The following is an 18469-nucleotide window of genomic DNA, read 5'->3' as shown; positions in this document are numbered from 1 at the left end:
CACCAACACAGCACACCAGAGCCATCATGTTTGAAGAAGGATATTTTAGTTGCAGAGAGACATGAATCCTTTTTTAAAATACCCAAATGAAAGCAGCATTCCCCGAACTGGAGCAAACAGATGCAGAGCTTTGTCTATCTTGAACCATCCTTGTCTTACTAAACTCAAGATCGTCAAACTACTTAAACATGGCTAATGTTTAGTTATTTACTATATGATGTAGGCTGATTTTTTTAGTTTTTCAGAATTTCCTTTCGAGAACATTGGCAAGCCACCTCACTCTCAAACTGTTCCAGATAGTTCTTTGAGGAATTGTTCAAAACGTTTTCTAACTTATTAATCCCCCTAATATATAGCATGTGATAGTAAGATCTTCTTTTCCTGTATGAACCAGAAACAAAATCCCAAGTAAGTCAATGAGCTTCTCCAGGTTGAAACTGGTGATCAATGGTTAAGACTGAGGTAGGCCCAATTATACCTTTCATTCCAATGTCTTTTTAAGTGGGCCTGGCTAATTATTTTCTTTTTCCTTTTTGAGATGTTTGTATGACTTAATAGCTCAAACACTAATATTTTTCCCATTTTTAAACTCTGAATTTATTTGAATATATAGGTAGTATTATTTTATGGAAGTACCAATATTTTAGACTTGGTCATATGGATTAATTTCAAATGACATTTATCATGAGGGGTAAAGCAGACAACCTAAAACACGCACATAAATTGTTTAGAAGCACAGGCAAAAATTTAAATACTATATGTGCAAAGGTAAATTTACTCGGGATATAAATCTGTGGTTCTCTCAGGGGGAAGAGTGATAATTCTAAATGATTGGAAACATCCAGAAAGTCCATAGTGATGGCCCTAACAGCTCCCTGATGCTGCCTGTTTCCTGAGCAGTTTATGTCACTTGGTCCTTTGTAATCTCAGTAGGAGGTTTGTTCAATGGATCAGTGTTTGTATTTGATCTGTGCTGCTGTTTGTTTTCTCATCCTATTAAATAAAATTATTATAATTTAACACACTAGGGTATTAAAGAGATAAAGCTATATGCTAAACAAGATGTGTATAGATAGGTAGGCTGAGGACAATTCTGGTGTAGGGGTAGAGACCTGGTTTGTGACTCAGAGGCCACCTGTCCATTCAGTTTGACCCAAATGCCATTCTGTGGCTCCTGGAAGATTGAGCTGGGAGCTCTGAGATAGGGGAGTAGTAAGCAGAGGCTGGACAGATGGGCCTTCACAGATCAATCCCTTCAGCTCCTGGGGCTACAAATAACCCTCCTTGTGGCTGGAGTTGTGGCTCAGTGATAGAGCACTTGCTTAGCACATGTAAGGCACTGGTTTAATCCTCAGCACCATTAAAAATTACTAAATAAGATACTGTGTCCATCTATAACTAAAAAAGTATAAAAAAAATAACCGTCCTTCATTGGTTAGTGTATTCACCATATACTGAGTGTCAGATGTGGGCCCATCAAATACTGCACTCTGCACCAGGGAAAAAAAAGATGACCACAATGCTTCCCCTACCCTCAAGCCCAGGTTGAAGAGCACAGACAGCTATGTATACCTCCTACAGAGTCAGCAGCAGAGGTTGGAACTGAGTGCTGAGGGAGACAGAGCAGGTGGTTGGTGAGTGTGTTTGGATGCTCAGAGTGTATAAGCCTATGATCCACAATGGGGGCCTGTCACTATATGTGGCTACTGAGTATTGGAAATGGGGCTAGTCTGAGTCACATATAAAATATACAACAAATTCCAAAGGCTTTGATTGGAAAAAAAAAAGAATGTAAGGTATCTGGTTAATGATGTTTTATATTGACTTCATGTGGACATGCTGTTTTGGATATGCTCTGTTAAGTAAAACTTAATGTCACCTGTTTTCTTTTACTTATAATGTGTCCACTGGAAAATGTTAAAGTATCTACATGGCTCACATTCATGAAGTCTAACACATTTCTCTTGGGAAGTACTGGGAATAGTCACAAAACACTTGCAGAGAAAACCTGGGAAGGCTACCCAGGGAGGCTATCCAGAGACTCAGAGATGCTGCCTCAGGAGCAGATGGGTGAGCAGGGAGAAGTAAGTATGGAATGAGGAAGAGAACACACAGGGGAACCCACCAGGGGCTACAAAGAGGGAGCAGCGACTGGCCATGTGTTTGCTTTCTGAGCAGGATTTGTCTGCTGAATTCATTTGTAGCAAAGAGAGCCCAGAACATAAAGACCATGATAGTAACATCTCGAGTAAATTAGAAGCAGCTTGTGGTTTATAGTGAGCAATGCTCTACTGGGGACAGACCAACTAGTTACCCCTGTCTTCACCCTGTCTGTGGTTAAGTCATTTGGTCACTCTTGCCTTCTCATCTGCAACAGGGACACTGAGATTAACTACTCTCACTGTGTGTCCCCTGATTCTGTCAACCAGGAAACAGAAGCACTCTAAAACATCCTGGAAGGAGGAAGGGCTAGAGAAGTTGACAATGGTTTGTAACTGAAGTTCTAAAGCTGCAAAGAACAGAGATTTGAGTAGAATAAATTATTTATACTTTCTTTTACATAAAAATTATCACACTTTATTTAAATTATTTATGAGCCCATTTCCTGGCAAGATATAAGGTAGATGTAAGTTCCACAAGCTCAGGATTCACTTCTGTCTGCTCATAGTTGTGACCGTAGGTTGGAGTAGGACAGGCTCCAGTGAATATCCCTGGAAGGGATCACATGGGGAATTTACAGTCATTTTTTGATGCCAAGTATCAACTCAGTTAAAATTTTCAGGTGTGAAAACTATAACCAGCAATGTAGTAGGAACGTACCTAGAGACGAGCAAGCCAGAAGGGCTGTCTTTAATGATGTCACCTGCTCTGTGTGTGAGACAGTTGTGGCAGGTGAAGGAGCAGAGTGAGCTACAACTTTCCTAGCCTTCTGGTGCTGGCTGTGCCTGCACTGGAGACATATCGGGGGCTCTGGCTGCAGAAGCAGCCACTTAACCAAGACATTGAAGTCTGAGAGAGGTCAGGACTAACAGAGCGTTCAAATTTCCCTGTTTCAGGTGGGATGCCTCATGTGGTAGGATAAATAAACATGGCAGCAGCATGAAATAACAGGGATACAGAACTGGGTTCTGCATTCAATTCCATTTCACCATTTGACAGTCCGGAGACAAGTTTCTTCTTATAACCTCATCCTCCATAACTTAGAACTAGGTTCATGGTGCATGTCTTAGAGGGTTGGTTATCTATGATATTTTCAAAAAAGCCTGTAAAATGTTAAATGATAAATGGTCAAGTGTAATACACAGTAAACACTCAACAATGGCTGTTTTCTTTCTTCTGTTTTAAACAGGGTTTTAGGGTACTATGGAGTACCAGGAGTCCATAGTATCCATGAAATACCAAGAAATCCAAAGATGGTATTTAATAGATCCTTGAAATCCCAGAAATTAAATAAAAAGGGCTGTGCATGTATGTGTTTGCATATCTTTTTCTCCAAGGAAATGATCCATAGCTTCATCCGAACCTCAGGCTGGAGACAGGTTAAGAACCATTGAGTTTCTGTGCCTTCCAAACTGTTTGGTTCCCTTTATGGAATGAATCTGAATGACTCTCAAAGCCAAGCTTTCTCTGTGCCTGCTCAAGAGGCCTGCATTTCATACACAGCAGTACGACCGCCCTAGGAGGCTTTTATTATCTGGAAGCAGCAGGGTCACAAGAATATGACTGGAATCGCTAAGGTAGAAATTCTTAATTTCAGCTATAGTACTAAAGTCCTTGCCTCTTTACAACTTTTCCTTTGTCTTTTTGCCATAATTGATGCCCAACAGAGGCCACTAGAGTGTTTTAAGGGGTAGTCACTTCATCTTAGAAGATCAACAACAATGAAAATCATCTCAAGTGATCCAGGAGGGCCCAGTTAACACTTTATTCTCCTCCTCAGCAACCCAGATGAGTGTCTGGCAGCTGGACAGTCTCCAGGGAAAGGGAGTTTAGGGTCCATCAAGCCACCTCAACTCTCTAAATCCCAGTTTCCTCTTACATGAACAAAGGATGATAGATAACAACACCTCCTTCCCTAGGGATGCTGTGAGGATTAAATAAAAAAGTAATTTTAAGGCATCCAGGGAGCACACAACACAGAGTATCTCATAAACATTAACTATTAAATCTCCTCTTTGATGTTAGGAAGGAAAATGACTCCTCATCTGGTCTCTAAAACAGCTTTGAACCTACAGATTCACTTTGGGCTGATGCTATTTTTCAGCCTCTTTCTTAAGGTAGTTGTTAATGATAGAGTAAAACACAATTATAAGAACACTTGGAAAAACTTAAAAAAAAACCAAAACTCTCTGATCAGCAACTTCAAAGAGATCCTGCCCTTCATGTCCAATGTTCTAAGATGAAAACTTGAGAATAAAGTTAAAGGAAATGGAATAACTCTAAACAGAAACTCGCTTGGAAAACCTAGAAATTAATGATTCAGCCCAGATTTTTTCATTCATTTGTTTTAAACATTACTGAGCATACATGGTGTGAGAAGCACTATATTAGGTCTGGGGATATGCAAAGACCAGAAAGTACAGTCATATTTTTTATTTTTATTTTATTTATTTATTTTTTGAGAGAGAGAGAAAATTTTTAATATCTATTTTTTAGTTTTCGGCGGACTCAACATCTTTGTATGTGGTGCTGAGGATCGAAACCGGGCCGCACGCATGCCAGGCTAGCGCGCTACCACTTGAGTCACATCCCCAGCCCAGTCCTATTTTTGACATTTGTGTAGAGGAAGATGGGTGCTCAGCAAAGGCGGGGGTTGAGTTGGGAAGGATTACTAGATGATTAATGGATCAAGAAAAGAGAAACAATTCCCACTGAGACAATAGCACAAGAAAAAGCATGAGGACGAAGCAGAATATAGCCACTGGATGCTTTAAAAGTTAAGCAGGTCAGTCAGCATGGCCAGAATATGGGCAGCTAGAAGAAAACTCTGCTGAACATACCCCTCTCCTGCATCATGGAAGGCAGAGCCTGCATTATGGAAAACCTTGACATTACAGTCTGCAGCTTGGACTTTTCCCCAGGAAGATGATAAGGTTTTGAATGGTTCTTAGCAGGGAGTTTCAGGATTCGGTTTCATTTATCTGTTCTTTAAAAAGAGCACTCCAGCAGGTGAGACTGGAAGAGCATTCTCAAAGATGTCCCAAGAATAGTGAAATGGAAGGTCTGGAGTAGGGGGAGGAGGAGTGGGAGATGAGATCAAGAGCAGTCCCAGGCTTCTGGCCTGGGGATACAGATGGGAAAGGCAGTATCTGCTGTTTCTGCTCACACTGCACTCACTCCTTTTCAAAATTTTCTTTTAAAAAACATCCTTGCCAAGTGTGGGTGGCTCATGCTTGTAATCTCAGCAACTCAGCAGGCTCAGACAGGAGGATGGCAAGTTCAAGGCCAGCCTCACCAACTTTGTGAGGCACTATGCAACTTAGTGAGGAAAAAAAAAAAAAACAAGGGCTGGGTATGTGGCTCAGTGGTAGCATGCTTGTGTGGTATGTGTGAGGCCATGAATCTGGTTCCCAAAGAGCCAGATGGGGAGGAAAGAACAATTACAAAATTCTTTCCCACTCTCAGGTCCCAGGACTTAGGAGGGTTCTGCTGACCACTCTCCCATTCACCTACTCTATCCTCAAATTGCTACTCTGATGCATACTTCCAACCCCTTCTGGAAGAACTGGACACATGAAGAAACCAGAACCAAGTGGCATGGTCTAAATTTTGGTCATAAGAACAAGATCACGTCTGTGAATGTGATCAAAGTGGTCTAATCAGAGTTAATCCTGAATTTTTCTCTCTTCTTATAGGAGTTAAGACTAAAGTTGCTGATGACCAGTTTTCCACGAGGAAGAAGAAAGGAAATCAGAATTGGCTCATTCCTGAACTTTTCCTTTACATAAACCAGACTTTGCCCTTCCTACTTAAGTAAACTGGGTTTCTATCACAACCAAGAGTCCTAATACAAAAAAAGAAATATAAGTTTATTTTTATGACTGGCAGATTAAAAAAATCTACATTACTATGACAAGAGTGCCTTAAAACATTTAAATCTACAAAAGGCACTTAGGGATTTTATAGCAAACTCTACCCTGAATAATGAAAAGCCAGACCAGACTGTTTTAGAAAATGTTACTGCACCAGATAATGGCACATTCACTCATTCAATTAACATTTATTGAGTATCTTCAGGGTTCTTAGGTTTGTGCAATAAAAACTATAAAAGTGTATGCTTGGATTTTAGCTGGTCCATCCAAGGGCCTTCTATAAAGAGCAGCTGTGTATGCTGTTCAGACTAATTGTGTGAAGTCACAGAGGCCAGGTGTTTCTGTCTGGCCCAACAGCTGCACTTGGTGGTAAGGACACCACCTGAATTTCAGTCTGGCTGTCTATAAAATGAGGCTGATGAAGCAGCAACTCAAATGAGCTCTTAGGTGAAAGATAGAACAGAAAATGTTTAGAATTCCTCTCCTCACTAATAAAATGTCCCCTAATGTTTATGGAGGAGCCTGGATAAGGCATCACGCCAGGCCATCTTTTTTTTTCTTTGCTTTCCATGAGAAAATACCACTATTTGCATGGGCTTAACTGTTAACAATGCACCTACATCTCAACATATGTATGCCTAGGTGGTTGCCTCCTGCCCTGTTTGCTTTCTTGTGACTAAGTCCATATAAATCTCAAGTGTCCATCTTCAGTGAGCTTTTCTTGATTTTGCCACAATGTGTCCATCCCTACTTCTGATAGCACCACCTCAGTGTGTGCCATCTTGGTGGCACTAACTCCCCATTGTTTGACACCTTGGTAGGGCCATCAGTTCATGCATCTAACTCAAGAGTATGCATGCCCCTCAAACTAGGCCAAAGGTATGTTCCTGACTAGTCTGCTGAATCCAAGCAGACTTCCGGATGTGCCTCTGGAGAAAGGACATCAGTTCTTCTTCCTAGATGGCCAGAGCAGTTGTTTCCATTCTGAGAGTGGTTCTTCTGACTTCCCTTTGACATCTTAGGGTATCCTCAATGTCACATTTTATTTTTTCTTGCTTTACAACTAAAAATACTTACCTATACACAATAGTCTATGGCAATTTAAACACAAAACAATAGCTAACATTCATAGCATACTCTGCAGCTTAGAATATACTTTCACCTTCAATTTATCTCTTTTAATCAACCTTTCTGGAACTGAATTTTCTCCTCCCCCCAAATAAATCACTTATTGATTTCTCTATTTCTCAGAACAGCACAATCATTCTTTCAGTCACTTAAGCTTTTTAAAATCTCAGAATGATTTTGACTTTATGCTTTTACTAACCCCTATAATCAGTCACCTAATTCTAAATACGGGATCTCCCAGATCAACCCCTTGCTTTTCATTTTCTCTGCGTCCACCTTTATCAGAGCCTTCCCTTCAACCCAGCCTTGCTCTGTGAGAGTGCCACCAGCTTATTGTCTGCAATGCCACTGTCAGAAGGATATGGCTAAGATTTTATTTTCATTGTGTCACTCATCTTCTTCCTGTGGTTTAAAGAACAAACATTATAGGACAATGGTTCACAAGGCCATTCCTTAACCTAAATTCTGGGTTTGCCATAAGCAATCTCTTCCTCTTCTCTAGCTTACATTCCACTATTCCTCAGCAGAATACCTTTGCTAGAAATAAGTTTACTCAAAGGTGTCTACCCACCATCCTCCAGAAAAAGAAAAAGGTTGTAATTTTTTGCAGGTCCTTCTCATTTTAAGTGGAGTTCTTTCTACACTCGTTGAATCTGGGCTTATCTTATGATTTGATATAATTAATGGGAGAATAGCTAATGGGAGAATAGCTAATGGGATACAAGCATAAGATTAAAAGTCACCTTTACCCTGGGAGTTGTTCTTTTTCTGTTCTTAGAACACTGGTTGCTATGTAAAAAATGCCCAGGCTAGCTGGCTGAAGAATGAAAGGTGCATGTGCCAGTCACCTGTGCACCTGATGGTGTGACAACTTTCAGACAAATCAGTGAGGCCATCCCAAGATTATTCACTTGCTAACTGATGATGCTTGAAGGAACCCAGCCAGGATTAGCAGAAGCAGAAGCACCTGGCTGAAGTCAGATCAAACTGTTGACCAGAGGAATATGAGCTATATAGTTGTTTTAAGCAACTAAATTTGGGGGTTATTTTATAACTCATTTTTATGATTTGGGTATAAGGTGCCTCCCAAAAGCTCCTGTTAATATAAGAATATTCCGAGATAAAAATGATTATGAGAGCTATAACCTAAATCAGTACATCCTAGTTTGAATGGACTGACCATATGAGTGGTAACTATAGGCAGGTGGGGTGGGGTAAGGTTGGAGGTGGTGGGTTCTTGGGAGCATGCTCTGGAAGGGTTCTTTTTTCCTGTGGCTCCATCCCCTTCCCTTCTTTCTCTCTTTCTGCTTCCTGGCCCTGCCATGAACTGAGCACAGCCCTTCGCTTCATCTTGGGTCTAGAGCAAAGGAGTCAACTGTCTATAGACTGAGACCTCTGAAACTGTGAGCCCCAAATAAACGTCCCCTCCTCTAAATTGTTCTTGTTGGGAATTTTGGTCACAGTGATAAAAAGCTAACCAAAAACATTGATCAATCGATAACTGATATGGTCACTTCATCCTCCAAATTCCATCTCAATTACTATTTAGTATCTTGGGCATTCAATTAAAAAATGTCTTCTTTAATGTTTTGTTTCATTATTTAATTTTGATGTGTCCTATTTCCACCTATTAAGTTCCTTGTAAAAAGATTTTTTCTTTATGTTTCTATATTCCACATATGTGTGAAGTGAATAACAATAACTCCTTAGGAGTCTCTTAGTACTTTTTAGGGACCAGCTATCAATCACATCAATTAACAATCAGCATTTCAACATATTTCAATCATTAATTTTGAATGCTAAAAAGGAGTTGACAAGATGCAACCCACAAAATATAAAATCTATTTATCTAATTTCAAAATAACACATAATATATATTTATGGATTTGTGAATTTGTTTTCAGTAAATTTTGTACTGCAAGTGAACCTACATACCAATCAAAGGGACAAAAGGAAACAAATGTGTAAGGATGAGTGTTTCACAGGAGCGACTACTTGATTTTCACCAGGGTATTACTTTTTCCCAAGACACATATTTCTCCTACGTGGCTTACGACCGTAACCTGAAAAAATGCCAAAAACTAAGCTTTTATTCTAAGTGAGTCACTGATTCTCTTGTTGCTCTTCAATTAGATTTTGCATTTAAAAGAGAAATTCCCCTGTGTTTCTTATAATGATGCACCTGCTCCTTGGGAGATTTCCTCTTTTGACAAGAAATGCCTTAAATCTGGCAAGAAAAATGGCTCCGGGCTTTCTCTGATAATATCAAAGAACATTTGTTTGTATTAGATGTTTGTGTGGGTTTCCCTCCTCTTAAAAGCAATAAAGTACTGCTACAATTCTTTCCAAAACAACAGCACACTAAAAGTTTCTTGGCCTCTATTCTGTGTTTCCACTGTACACCTGCACCGGAACGAATGCCTGGAATTAGCAAAGCTGTGACATGGCAGAGAAATTCACTTGCTTTAGTCACTTCCTTTCAGACATCAACAAATGGTGAATGTCAAATTCATGAATACAGCATCATTTCCACTCTACTGTCTTAAAAACTTTCTTTATGGAATGCTTGCTATAGAGACAAGGGTGACATTCAATGTTACATCCCTTCTTTCTAAATTTCCTTTATCATTATCTGAGATATTCAAAGATCTGTAAGAGAAGGCTGGTCATATTTCTGATTCAAGGTTTGAAAATTCAGCATTTGATTATAGGTAACCCTCTACTAATACACCCTTCCAAAGACTTTTGTGACCAATACCAAAATGTCACATCCTTTTCTAATGGTTTTAACTGCATTTTAAAGGTGTTTCCCTTCACCCTACCATGTTGAATATAATTTGAGTTGCTTTAGAAACAGCCAATAAGCATTCTCTCCCAGGTGAGTACACATTAGCATATTGGTTTCCAACACCTTGTTCTCTTCGATTTTTAAAATTTCAATATGTACAAATGAAATACAGACTACAACCTATTCCCAAGGGAGATGTCTGTTCCATAATACAAAAAATAGGTTTTCGCCTTCCTGCAGATTCAGCAACGAAAGGGGTGCTTGAAAATTACGTGTTTAGAGTGACACCTTGGAGAACTGACATACTCTGCACACATGTAATCCTCATAAACCTCCCAAGACAGCCCTTGCAAACTGCACCCTGGCTGGGCTCCATGGCACGTGGTGTGTGGCTAGATTGTCCAGCAGGGGTTCTCCCTTTTTCCAGGCTATTTGATGGGCACTTGTCAGTAATAACCAAAAGAAGTGGAGCCCAGCCTCCAACAAGTGAAAAGGGGTATAGACAGCAATGCTTCATTAATTAACTTTCCCAAGGAAAGCAATGTTCCCACAGGAAAAAACAACACGTTTCCACCCTCCTAGCGGTCCATTGAAAATGAGCAACAATGCTGTTGCCTTTTTGTTTCCTAAAGACTTTCTTTGCTGCAAGCAGTAGCGTGTTCCTCAAAGAATGCTAGTATTTCCTGTGGAAACTGTATGGCTGCCAGAAATGGCTCATAATTTTTCCTCTTTTCTTTCCGTAAAAAATGAAACAAACAAAACGTGGCACTTGACAATAGCCAAAATTGAGTTTCACCTCACTTACCACCTGCAGATGAAAGTCATCACCACAGAGAAGGCCAAGGGAGAAACATTCCCGCTTAAATGGACTTCCAGCGCAGGACAGCGCTGGAAGGCGGTCCGGTCCGAGCCCGGGCTGGACGGGGCAGCCAGGAAGCCTGGTGCTGATGGGAGAGGGGCTCCCCCTGGGCGGCGGCAACACCAGGTGTCCTCCTTCTTTACGTTTATTATTGTTGTTACTACCTTTGCTATTACTATTACTTCACCCTCTTCTTTTATCAGCTCTTGGGAGCCACTGCACTGCCCATCACTGCTTTTGATAAGATCAGAAGCGGCAGCAAGAATAATAACCACACGAAGAGGGCAGATAAAAAAGAACAATCCTTTGGAAACCGAGGCGGGAGCTATTTCCCCTTCCCCGGAGTAAAGCAACCGCTTGGCAGCCGCCGCCGCCGCCTCTGTTACTATAGAGACCTCCCCCCAAACCCTTTCTGCAGAGGCGCCTCAGCTGCCCCAAGCAGCCTCACAAAGGGGGCCCAGGGGGTAGAGGGAGAAGGGGCGACACCCGCCGGGGTCGCCCGGTGCAAAGTTGGAAAGGCATAGCCCCAGGTGCCGCCGCCCCTCGCCTCCCCGCGGGCGCCCGCTGAGGATCTGGACTCACCGGGTTGCCAAGCGCGCCAGCGACTCGGGACTGACAGACGGACAGATGGACGGCGGCGGCGGGAACAGGAACAGCCACAGTGAGAGCAGACGAGCGGCGGAGGCGCTGCCGAGGCTCCTCTACGTCACAATGCGGCCGGGCCTCTGGCGCCGCTCCCCGGGCCCCCCAACTGGCGCGCGCGGGCGGGGGTAGCCCCGGGGCGGCCGCGGCCGGGAGACGGCGCCGAGGGATTCGGAGCGCGGCACGGGCGCACGGTCAGAGACCCGGGTGCGGCCACCACTGCTGAGGCTGTCGGAGTCGCCGCGCCCTCGGCTGCCGTGCGCACCCGCGCCCGCTCCCCAGGCCAGCGAGCCCTGCTCTGCCTGACTGACAGCGACCCTCCCCGCCCTCCCCGCGCGCCCCCCGCCGGGCCTACGTCCCTCCCTCGCTGCTTCCTGACCGGGGATCCCCGGCCAGCCCAGCAGCTCCTGTGCACCGACCTGCTCCTTTCTTCTTTACCTTTGGCTCTTTTACCTCTACTGCCTTTGCTTTTCCCCAGCTGGGTTTCCCCTCTCCTTCCCGCCTACTTTTGGCCCCCGCTTCCCACTTTACCCACCCCCACTTCGCGACCTCTCCCCCTTGAAATGAAATCGCCCCTCACCGTGACCCATGCGTCAACCGCTGGCACCTCATTGGTCCCCAAACCATTCCTGGGTTCCAGCATAAACCGGGAGGGGGAGAACGGAAGGTGGGCTTGATCCTGGGAAACTGTTGTGTCTGAGAAGCGTTTTGGCAGAGTAATTTGCGTTGGCTCCGAGTCTTCAACCCTCAACCTTCCCCCTCCCCGAGGCTCGCCCACTCTCTTCGCCAAGTAGGGAAGGGCAAGGGGCGGGGAGGGGGGTCCTTTGCCCAGAATGTTCTGTGCTTAAGTGTGGGTGGTGGTGAAGAAGATCTTGGTCTGAAATATTGGCTTGTTAATTCAACAACGTTTTAATGTACTCATGGCCCTATAGTTACATTAACTTTACTTTTAGTGTTTCTTAATTGTTTAGGGGCAGGATGAGGCGACAGTAACGCCTGCAGTGGTGACTGCCTCTTTCCTTTCTTATTTCCGAAATGAAATCAGGAGGGAGTGGAAGCATTTATGGTAACTTTGGCTCACGACCGCCTCGCTGTTGCCCTTTGGAAAGCTTTAAATGGTTTTAAAGAAATCTCTTTCCCAGGCAAGATGACTGTGAGCCTTCACTCAGCAGAGCAATTGAGGACCACAGTCTTGTCCCAGTGTTTGCCTACTTACCTGAAGCTGTCCCAGAGAGGTGTGAGGACCTAAGACCTGGCCAGTTTCAGAGCATCCTTGTTCCCTTTGCTATTTTCAGAGAAGAGCGCCAAGAACCAGATAAACCCAGCACAGTCTGGGTAGTGGCCATTGGGGATGTTTGTCATGTGTGACCCTGTCATTGAAAATATATTGTCAATAAAAAGAAAGTCCTGGTTGTTTAAACTGGTGTTCCCTGGGTAATTAGCGTAAGTAATTACTATATTCGGTCCCTATGGAGTGCATAGGAAAGAGGCAATTATGGGTCTAGGAATGGCCAGAGCAATCCTTGCCCTGGACCTATTTGGACTAGTATCATAGTCACTGAAATGGGGAGTAACTTAAATACCAGCAGACATTTCACGTGCTTTTAATTCCATTTCTTTCTTACTGAAAAGTTAAATTTCTTTCTCAGCTTGTGACTTTTAACCAAGAGCATGTCCTGCAGTATTATTTGTTTATTGTAACTGATCATATATAAGATTCTAAGTACTTATATGGAAAGTGGCTTCAGGAGTTTGAAAATACACATTATCCCTCAGTAGAAAATGTAAAATCAGATGACATCATATGGCACTAAAAATACTTGAAAATATTGGGTTTAATTTGTTCACATCTGGTTAAAATAAAACTGCATTTTTTTTCCTAGTGTAAACTTTTGAGAAAAGCACATCTTGCTTTCATCCGGTAGATACGAATGTATTGTTGTCACCTTTAACATGATCTTCAAAGAACATACTTTTATTCTGTCTTTAAACATTTCTATGCTCTTCTTTTTAAAATCAAATGATTGGCAGAATCATTTTATTGAAGCATTATAAATTTTTCAACTGTCCTAAACATCCCCTAGCTCTAACAATGAGCCAGGTGTTAACTCAGTGTATCTGATTCAACAATAAGGGACTATTGTATGTACAGAAAATGGATGGTTCTGGGAAAGAAACTTTCAGTTTTTGTATAGCATACCATACTGTAAAGAGCAATCTTTGAGATGTTGTTTCAGCTATTTCCTTTATTTTTATAGTTCTTTTGTTCCTTTTTTTTCTGTTTCTAACATGTTTTTGATTACATACTTACCATTGTTTCCATGTGATTATTTTTGCAATGTGATTTGGATCTATGCTTGTATACACTTTCCCACATAGGCTGTGAGCTTGCTTTTGTTTGGACTGTTAGTTGGTTTGCTGCTTCTTTGCAAATTCTTGCCAAATGCAAACCACAAATTGATACACCAAAGTGTGGAAGTAGTTTGGTTGAAACAGATTTGAGATTGGATGGCAAGAATATTAGCTTCCTCAGCATAATGTTGGCTTATTTGCCAAGAAAACAAACTGCTTCTTCCTAGTCCTTCAGGCACTTCTTAGTGACATCCAGTCTCTGATACTGTTTTCTAATTAAACAGATGCCTCTAAAGGTACCTACAACCAATAGAGTAGTTTAGCAGCCACAGCCACTGGGCCACTTTCCCCTCTGAACAAACCCTATGCCCATGCATGCCACAGCGTAGGGTGTGTTTCTCCTAGAGTACTTGGCTTGTTTCTGCTTCTTGCTGGTTTCTTATCCCCTACCATTCAGTTGTCAGCTACCATCAACAATGACAAGGAATTTGTATTACTCATATTTGGATCTTCAACACTGAGCACATTTTTACACTCCGAGTTAGCTACTGAAAATAATTAGTGCAGAAGTGCATTTCACTGTATATCATCTGCCAAAGAGCTGCCATGTAATTGTTCATTCAATTATTACAATTAAACATCTGCCTCCTCTATCCTTTTGCCCAATTTCCATAATATATCTTTATTGTGCTATAAAAATCAGATGAAACTACCATAATATTGTCAGTGATCAAACAGGAATGTATTCTCTATTTTTTTATATTTTTAAGTGCAGATTTTACTTAATAAAAATCCAACTCTGGCGTAAAGGCTCAGTTTTTACTGAGTGATTCTGGATCATTGGAAAGAGTGTATTTGAGGTCCTTTTTAATAATTCAGTTGGGTCGGGCTACTTTTTTATTCTGAACCCAGGTTTGTTTCATTTATTTTTGCCCTCATCACATATAAATCATTGTAAGTTATTTATATCAAGAATCAGACCATACTAAAGTCTTATGCAAATGTGATTGTATCAGTCAGGGTAGGTTAGGTTATGCTGTGGTAACAATCATACAACCATCATTCTAAACTTCCATACATTAATAAAAATGTATTCCTTGTTCTCACTATACTGCAATTTTAGATCAGCTACATCTTTGCTTCACATCTTTCTCACTTTAAGACTCCAGCCTAGTGGAACAATATCACTGGCCACTCTAGTGAAAGAAAGAAATCTCTAGAGTGTCTTACACCAGGAATTAAATGCTCCAGTTCAGTCATTTTTGCTCACAACTCAGTGACCAAACTAGTTGTGTGGCTCTAGCCAATAAGAGCATGAGAAAGTACAACCCTACAATATATCCAGAATATTTTTAAATAAAAACATGAAGGAGTATGAACATATTACATTTCACTGTAGACATAAAACATAAGAGAACTCTCTGGATGTTTTACATAAAAGCAATACAACTATGAAAACTGATGCTGAACAAAAGTATAAATGCTATACCCATGTTAATTTCTTAACATGTTAGTTTCTGAAATAGCTCAGAAATAAAACTAATGAAACTATAGGGCTTTGACAAAGATGATTAGGAACCCAGACTTTGATCATTTTTGAGTTTCAAAGAGAAAGGAATGATTAGAGATGATATATTGTTACCAGTTTTCTACTAGGTTCTAGAACATTTCCTCAATCCTCCTTTCTTGTATACTTGCCTCCATATCCTCCACTTCTTTAGAGTAATGTGTCCTTTTGTGCCTGAGCTGAGCATAAATAGGAATTGGATATTCCTTACCTGATCTGTTTCTATGGTAATTTCTTCACTAATGTTTATTTTTTTCCTTAAGTATTTCTTCCTTTCTCTTTTCTTGGGCCTTTGAGTTTAGCACTTCTAATAAAGTTATAACTGAAAAGGGAGATGAAATTCAAATATGGCATTGTGGCTGCTTAAAATATAGCAGCTTTGATTTAAAAACTTGGTGTAGAAGAAATTTTAAGGATTATTAATCTGATTCCCTAAGATTATCCTGGGAATCCAATTATTCCTATTACTGTGCCTTATGCAGTATTATAAATCATTAGAGGCTTTGTTGTTGGTGTTTTTAAATGGAAACAATTGGACAATATACAAAAATACAACCAGAGACAGCCTGGGGCACAAGTACAGAAAATATCTACAAGAGACTAAGGGGACTTCCTGTAAATCCTCCAATTTGTAAGCAGTGATCTTTCCCCTATGTTCATCTTCCCTAATGAGTCACCAGCAGAGAGCACAGTGAATCGGTAAAACTACTGGAAGAGAGAAAACTATGGATTCCAAACTCTCTTCAGACAATATATAAGTTTCACTGCTGGATTTAACTGTACTAATTTTAATACAATAGCTAGATACTTGAAAGTCAGCATTGAGATTGACTTGGGTTCATTGTTCAGCTTGGCCTTAAGAGACTCTTTGCCCATTCTCCTTAAGCTCCATCTGTAAACCTTCAGTTTTGATTTGAAAGTGGTATTTTTGCAGCTACCCAAGCCCCAGTGGACTGCCTCTTTTTTCCAGGGATTCTACCCACATTTCCTGGAAAGTTGTTTTTTTGCCTGTCAGGGTGAATTCTCATCTTCAGATCTAATTGAACAATTCCCCTTGGGATATATCACAGCCCTATCTGTCACCTGATGTCTCCATTCTGAGTCAGGTTGCCATTACAAGATAGTGAACCCTCTCCCTGGACACTGTGCTCTCAGGAAACAGCAGTAGTTGAGAAACCTGTGTTTTTGTGTTCCAGAAAATGGCTCACCATAAGGAGCCACCCTTGACCATGTGACTTTGATAAAACTCAATCCACTCTTTCTCATGACTCCCATAGGACTCACAAATGACTCCCTTGTTTACCTATGATAAGGCCAAGCCCAGACCTTTCTGTTTTTGCCTGAATGTGCTGAGAAGACCAGACACAGACCTTCCAAATTCCTATTCTTTGTCTCATGAATGATTAGCTGAGATTAAATTGTCCCTTTGAAACTTGTGAGTCACAGAGATAAACTTTTCAACTGACTGGCCTAGATTTTTTTTTCCCCAATTGCAGAAAGATCCTAACTGTAAATTCATTCACCTACTTGTCTACTCCTCTCCATAAAAGCCTAAGGCAAAATCAACACACAAAAACACTGATATTCAAAATTAGGGTGTCCATATTGTAAGAATCTGAATAAAATGAATCTTGTTTGTTTTTGCCCTTATATAATCCTTTCATCCTTTGTCTTTTACTCTTTCTACTTTTTTCAGATTTTTAAAATTTGTTTTAATTAGTTATACATGGCAGTAGAATGCATTTTGACACATCATACATAAATGGAATATAACCTCATTCTTCTGCTTGTACATGATGTAGAGTTATATATGCACATAGGGTCAGAATGTCTGATTCATTCTACTATTCTTCCTACCCCCATACCCCACCCCTTTATTCACCCCCCTCTGTCTAATCTGAAGTGTCTCTATTCTTCCCTAGTCCTCTTTCTTTAACACTGATGTGAATCAATATCATGGATATGCTATTTAACCATAAGTAATTATTTCTAAGCAAACTTTTACAACAAATAATTTTATCTGTAAGGGAAATACCTGACATTCTAAAACAACTGAAGGGTTTTAAAACCCTTCAAATTGTACAAATTTATTATTTAAGTTTTTCTTCATTTTTTCTTTTCTTTTTTTTTTAAAAAATATTTATGCATCTTAATTACACAGAAGGGTGGGTTTCACTGTGGTCATTTTTTTCTGTTGGTGAAAAAAATTTCCTACATCTGAATATTCAACTTAGGGATAAATGTGAATGCTATACATTTGCTAAATTGGTCACTATATTTGCTCTTATAACATGACATGTATATAACAATATTTTATTTATTAAAGACCCAGATCTATTCTGTTGCTCTATCAGGGAATCAATATTCTACAAAGCTTGGGGCTGGGGTTGTGGCTCAGTGGTAAAGCACTCACCTCACACGTGAGAGACCCTGGGTTTGGATCCTCAGCACCATATAAAAATAAATAAACAAAATAAAGATATTGTGTCCATATATAACTAAAAAAATTAAAAAATATATATTTTACAAAGCTTCCAAATCAGTACTTTGCCTTCTGAGTTACACTACTTTCCAACTTGGGCCAATAAGACAAATATTTTTTAAGTTGTAGGATTAGGATGGGTGCTTTCATCATATCTCACAGATTAAAGACTACTTAATACAGTGAAGGAAAGAGAGAGGAGAGGAGAGGAGAGGAGAGGAGAGGAGAGAGAGAGAGAGAGAGGGAGAGAGAGAGAGAAAGGGTATGTGCACGTGTGCACAAAAGAGATCCTCAGGGGAGCTTCACTCCCAGAATGATTCCCTGATTACAGGCCAGTGTGCATAAAATAAGACATCATGTGGGGCAGTCTGACCCTGACTGGGGATTTCCATTTTCAGAGGAGAAAAAAAATGAGAAAAGTTCATTTAAGATGAAAACTTAGGGCTGGAAAGTCTTACAAAATTCACATTCTGTAAGTTAGACACTAGGGATTTCACACATGTGCACAAAAACAGATTAAATCTCTGTTTTAGTATTTGAAATTAATTTAATTTTTTAAGGAATATAGATAACTTGAGTGTGTTTAAATGATTTAAAGAGGAATGGAGGTTAGCCATGC

The 18469-nt window shown here is 40.7% G+C and overlaps 1 protein-coding gene across 3 annotated transcripts in view; it reads right to left on the bottom strand.

Annotated features, from left to right (window-relative positions):
- Sncaip (synuclein alpha interacting protein) overlaps window positions 1-12175 on the bottom strand; it is a 153334-nt gene extending 141159 nt beyond the window's left edge. The window contains exon 1 of one of the 3 annotated variants that reach the window (XM_058584197.1): window positions 12030-12175. The gene's annotated coding sequence lies outside the window, so the exon portion shown is untranslated. Of the gene's footprint in view, window positions 1-11389; window positions 11592-12029 lie in introns of those variants that run through there. The other 2 variants (XM_046460460.2, XM_046460458.2) reach the window with 2 other exon arrangements.
- Window positions 12176-18469: the final 6294 nt, after the last annotated feature.

The sequence above is a fragment of the Marmota monax genome, unplaced genomic scaffold (assembly GCF_021218885.2).
Source record: "Marmota monax isolate L192 unplaced genomic scaffold, Marmota_monax_Labrador192_F-V1.1 WCK01_AAM20220418_F8-fsc00006, whole genome shotgun sequence".
NCBI lineage: Eukaryota > Metazoa > Chordata > Mammalia > Rodentia > Sciuridae > Marmota > Marmota monax.
The sequence above is the reverse complement of the archived record's forward strand: the minus strand, read 5'-3'. Positions and strand labels throughout refer to the sequence as shown.